The sequence below is a fragment of the Hypanus sabinus genome, chromosome 12, assembly GCF_030144855.1.
Source record: "Hypanus sabinus isolate sHypSab1 chromosome 12, sHypSab1.hap1, whole genome shotgun sequence".
Classification (NCBI taxonomy): domain Eukaryota; kingdom Metazoa; phylum Chordata; class Chondrichthyes; order Myliobatiformes; family Dasyatidae; genus Hypanus; species Hypanus sabinus.
Window position 1 is genome coordinate 84,997,212 of NC_082717.1, and position 6,340 is coordinate 85,003,551.

Below are 6,340 nucleotides of genomic sequence, written 5' to 3' on the forward strand. Positions count from 1 at the left end.
TGAGTCGTGGCTGATAGAAGGTCATAGTTGGGAGTTTAACATCGAAGGATATACTTTGTATTGAAAGGACAGACAGGAAGGCCTAGGTGGTGGTGTGGCTCTGTTGGTAAAATATGGAATCACATCTTTAGGAAGAGGTGACACAGGGTCAGAGAATGTCAAATCAATGTTGGTGGAATTAAGAAACTGCAAGGGTAAAAAAAAACATTATGGTAATCATATATAGGCCTCCAAATAGTAGCCAAGATGTGGGGTTGAGATCGCAAAGAGAGGTAGAAAGGGCATGTAATAAGGGTAATGTCATAATTGTAATAGGAGACTTCAATATGCAAGGGGATAGGGTAAAACAGGTTGGTGTTGGATTGCAAGAGAGGAAACTTGTTGAAGGTCTACGAGATGGCTTTTTGAAGCAGCCTGTGCTCCAGCACACTTGGGGAAAAGGTATCTTAGATTGGGTGTTGTGAAAAAACCAAGATCTTATGAGGGAGCTTAATGTAAAGGAACCCATAGGAGGCAGTGATCATAATATGATTGAATTCATATTAGACTGACTAATACTACTTCTGGGTTCAGCTGGTGCCAGTGCAGCAGACTCCATTCAGATTGTGCATGCTGTTTGGATGGGTGTGAGAATGAGTGAATGTGAGTGGGAGAAAGAATTTTGGTTGGTTTGACCTTTAGCATTTTTTAATTATTTTCAATTTTGGGTATACCAGCTTATATAGCTTGTGTTTGGTTGCCTTACAGGGATCACAAAGGAAATATTTTCCAGCCTATCCCTTGTTTTGGGCAGCTAGTTTTTTCGCCTTTGTACAAGTAGTTCACTAGTTGTAGCAGTAAGAGAGGTGCCTAGCATGTTTTTCAAAGAAAAAAAGCAAACCGATAATTAGAATAGGGGTGAAGTTGGTGTAGGCCTAACAAGATGGGACTAAGAGTCACTTCACAGTATAGTTTATTGGCGGAGAGAGTGGAGTTAACCAACTTTGGCTCAAGAAGCTTTGATGAGGAGGCACAGTTGAGCAGCAAGTAAAGGTTTTGTAGTGGTTGAGTAAAAAAAGTCACCAAACTACATCTAATTAAATAAAGTAAGGAAGATGCAGGATTAGGTGATGTGTTGTAGCTAGATGGTGTGGGAGCTGGTGGAACCCATTGTGATTCCTGGTGACCACTTCTGCAGCAAGTGTTGGCTGCTCTAGGAACTCAGGCTTAAAGTTGATGACCTTGAATCAGCTTCAAATACTGCGGCACATCAGGGACTGGGAGGGTAACTTGGATGCTCTGTTTCAGGAGGTAGGCACACCCATTAGATTAGCTGCCTCAAATTTGGTCTATGATTATGGGAAGAGGGAGTGACTGAGTGAGGCAGGTAGTAGGATCCAAGAGACAGTGTTGGAAGAGCCTCAGCCCTTGAGCTTGTCCATCAGGTCTGAGATTCATGTTCCCTGTGTGGTTGAGAGTGAGGGCTGTAGGAAGGATGAGGGACCTAACTGTGGCATTGTGGTTCAGGGAGCCATTCAAGAAGGGGGAAAGAAGAGAAATGTAGTGGTCATTGGAGATAGCATAATCAGGGGAATAGACAAAGTTTTCTGTTGCGGAGACAGAGCATCCAGAAGCGTTGCGTACCTGGTGCCCGGGTTCAGGACATCTTATCTGATCTGCAGAGGAATTTGTAGTGGAAAGGGAAGGATCCAGTTCCCCTGGTCCATGTGGGTATCAATGACACAGGTAGAATGAGGAAAGAGGTTCTGCTGAGGAAATCTGAAGAGTTAAGAATAAATTAAAAGGCGTTTGATTGGAGTAAGGGGAAATATGAGGCTATTAGGCAGGAACTTGGAAGCATAAATTGGAAACATTCTCAGGGAAACGTACGGAAGAAATGTGGCATATATTCAGGGGATATTTGCATGGAGTTCTGCATAGGTACGTTCCAATGAGACAGGAAAAAGATGGTAAGGTACAGGAACTGTGGTGTACTAAGGCTATTGTAAATCTAGTCAAGAAGAAGAGCTTACGAAAGGTTCAAAAAGCTAGGTAGTTATAGAAATCTAGAAGATTATAAGGCTAGCAGGAAGGAGTTGAAGAATGAAATTAGGAGAGCAAGAAGGAGTCATGAGAAGGCCTTGGCGGCCAGGATTAAGGAAAACCCCAAAGCATTCTACAAGTACGTGAAGAGCTAGAGGATAAGGTGTGAGAGAATAGGACCAATCAAGTGTGACAGTGGAAAAGTGTGTAGGGAACCGGAGGAGATAGCAGAGGTACTTGATGAGTACTTTGCTTCAGTATTCACTATGGAAAAGGATATTGGCGATTGTAGGGATGACTTGCAGCAAGCTGAAAAGCTTGAGCATGCAGGTATTAAGAAAGAAGATGTGCTGGAGCTTTTGGAAAGCATCAAGTTAGATAAGTCACCACAACCAGACGAGATATACCCCAGGCTACTGTGGGAGGCAAGGGAGGAAATTGCTGAGCCTCTGGTGATGATCTTTGCATCAATGGGGAAAGGCGAGGTTCTGGAGGATTGGAGGGTTGCGGATGTTGTTCCATTATTCAAGAAAGGGAGTAGAAGTAGCCCAGGATATTATAGACCAACTAGTCTTACCTTGGTGGTTGGTAATTTGATGGAGAAGATCCCATGAGGCAGAATTTATGAACATTTGGAGAGGTATAATATGATTAGAAATAGTCACCATGGTTTTGTGAAAGGCAGGTCGTGCCTTAGGAGCCTGATTGAATTTTTTAAGGATGTGACTAAACACATTGATAAAGGTAGAGCAGTAGATGTAGTGCATATGGATTTCAGCAGGGCATATTGATAAGGTACCCCATGCAAGGCTTATTGAGAAAGTAAGGAGTCTTGGGATCCAAAGGGAAATTGCTTTGTGGATCCAAAACTGGCTTGCCTGCAGAAGGCAAAGAGTGATTATAGACGGGTTATATTCTGCATGGAGGCTGGTGACCAGTGGTGTGCCTCGGGGATCTACTCTGGGATCCCTACTCTTCGTGATTTTTATAAATGACCTGGATGAAGAAGTGGAGGGACAGGTTAGTAAGTCTGTTGATAACACAAAGGTTGGAGGTATTGTGGATAGTGTGGAGGGCTGTCAGAGGTTACAGCGGGACATTGATAGGATGCAAAAATGGGCTGAGAAGTAGCAGATGGAGTTCAACCCAGATAAGTGTGAGGTGGTTCATTTTGGTAAGTCAAATATGATGACAAAATATAGTGTTAATGATAAGACTTTTGGCAGTGTGGAGGATCAGAGGGATCTTGGGGTCCAAATCCATAGGAGGCACAAAGCCGCTGCACAGGTTGACTCTGTGGTTAAGAAAGCATATGGCGCATTGGCCTTTGAGCTGAGAGGTAATATTGCAGCTATATAGGACCCTGGTCGGAACCCACTGTGCTCAGTTCTGGTCACCTCACTATAGGAAGGGTGTGGAAACCGTAGAAAGAGTGCAAAGGAGAATTACAAGGATGTTGCCTGGACTGGGTCACCTTATGAGAGGTGACCTGATGAGAGACATTGATCATGTGGATAGTCACAGGCTTTTTCCTAGGGCTGAAATGGCTAACTCGAGAGGGCACAGTTTTAAAGTGCTTGGAAGTAGGTAGAGAGAAGATGTTAGGGGTAAGTTTTTTACGGAGTGGTGAGTGTGTGGAATGGGCTGCCAGCAATGGTGGTCGAGGCGGATATGATAGGGTCTTTTAAGAGGGTCCTGGACAAGTACATGGAGCTCAGAAAAATAGAGGGCTATGGGTAACTCTAGGTAATTTCTCAGGTAAGGACATGTTTGGCACAGCTTTGTGGGCCGAAAGGCCTGTATTGTGCGGTAGGTTTTCTATGTTTCTATCCAAAGAGGTGGTAATCTCTGGATTATTACCTGAGCCGTGTGCAAACTGGCACAGGGTCAAGAAGATTATAGATTAAATATGTGGCTCAACAATTGGTGTGAGAGAAATGGGTTTGAATTCATGGAAAACTGGCACCAGCATTGGGGAAGGAGGGAGATGTTCCATTGGGACAGGCTGGACCTGAACCATGATGGGACCTGGATCCTAGAGAATTGCATAACTAGGGATGTAAACTAAACAGATTGGAGAAGTATAGATGAAGTAAAAGAAAATTGTGGATAAAGTAAAAGCAAAAGTTAAAAAAGAGAAAAGGGTGGAGTGCAAAAAAGTCAAAGGCACAATGAGTGTAAGAAGAGGTTTGGGAATTGAATATCCAAGGATATCAGGTAACCTGGAAGAAATGGCAGGAAGGTAAGGGAGGTAGGGTAGTGCCTTTAATTAAGGATGAGATCAGGACAATAATGAGAGACGATACAAGATCTAAGGAGCAGAATGTTGAATTCATCTGGGTATAGATTAGGAATAGTAAAAAGAAGAAGAAATCACTAGTGGGAGTATTCAATAGGCTACCAATAGAACAATAGTTATCGTGGGGGACTTTAGCTTGCACATAGATTGGGTGAATCAAGTTGGTCAAGGCAGTCTTGAGGAGGACTTCATAGAATGCATACTTGATAGCTTTCTTGAAAAGCATGTTACTGAACCTACAGGGAATGTACTATTTTCGATCTGGTCTTGTGCAATGAGACAGGTAAAATTAGTGATCCTTTAGTTAGGGATCCTCTTGGAAAGACTGATCACAGTATGATTGAGTTTCTCATACAAATGGAAGGTGCAATAGTTCGATCTAAAGCCAGTGTATTATGCCTAAACAAGGGAGACTACAATGAGATGAGTGAGAAGTTGGATAAGGTAGACTGGGAACACAGGCTATATGGTAGAACAGTGGAAAACTTTCAAAGAGATTTTTCACGGTGTTCAACTAAAGTACATTCCAGTTAAAAACAAGGACAGTAAGGGTGGGGAGAGCTACCGTTGGATAACTAGGGAAATAAAAGAAGGCATCAAACTAAAAACTCATGCGTACAAAGTCACCAAGAATAGTGGGAAACTGGAAGATTGGGAAAACTTTAAAAAGCAACCAAGTACCATTAAGCAAGCAATAAAGAAAGGGAAGATAGATTATGAAAATAAACTAGCACAAAGTATAAAAATAGATAATAGAAGTTTTTTATAATTATATAAAGCGGAAAAGGGTGGCTAAAGTGAATGTGGATCCCTTGGAGGACCGGAAGGTGGAATTGATATTGGGTAATGAGGAAAAGGCCAAGACTTTGAATGACTATTTTGTGTCAGTTTTCACGATGGAGGACATACCTAATGTGCCGAAGAGAGATGATATAGATGTGATGGGAGGTGAGGACCTTGATACAATAGTTATCACTAAGACTATAAGGCATTGAAGCAGAACTAGGTCATCTGAACCATCAAGAATGCTCCACCATTCAATCATGACTGATCTTTTTTTTAATCCCCTCCTCAACCCCAGTTCCCAGCCTTCTCCCTTTGATGCCATGTCCAATCAAGAACCTATCAATCTCTGCCTTAAATACACCCAACGATCTGGCCTCCACAGCTGCAAGTGGCAACATATTCCACAAATTCACCACTCTTTGGCGAAAGAAATTTCTCCAAATCTCTGTTTCATCTCTGTTTCACCCTTCTATCCTGAGGCTGTATCCTCTTGTCCTAGATTCTCCCACCTTGGGAAACATCCTTTCCACATCTACTCTGTCTAAGTCTTTCAACATTCAAAAGGTTTCAATGAGATCCCCACTCATCCCTCTGAATTCCAGTGAGTACCTCATATGATAACACTTTCATTCCTGGAATCATCCTTGTGAACCTCCTCTGGACCCTTTCCAATGCCAGCACATTTTTTCTGAGATGAGGGGCCCAAAACTGTTCACAATACTCAAAGTGAGGCCTCGCTGTGTCTTATAAAGCCTCAGTATTACATCCTTGCTCTTGTATTCTAGACCTCTTGAAATGAATACTAACATGGCATTTGCCTTCCTCACCACTGACTCAACCTGCAAGTTAACCTTCAGGGTATTCTGCACAAAATTCCCAAGTCCCTCTGCATCTCAGATTTCTGGATTTTCTCCCCATTTAGAAAATAGTCTGCATTTATTTATTTATTCCACATTTATTTCTGCTACCAAAGTGCATGACCATGCATTTTCCAAAATTGCATTTCATTTGCCACTTTCCTGACCATTCTCATAATCTGTCTTCTGCACCCTACCTGTTTCCTCAACGCTACCTGCCCCTCCACCAATCTTTGTATCATCTGCAAACTTGGCAACAAAGCCATCTATTTCATCATCTAAATAATTTATACACAGCATAAGAAGAAGCGTCCCAACACTGACCCCAGCAGAACACCACTAGTCACTGGCAGCCAACCAGGAAAGGATCCTTTTG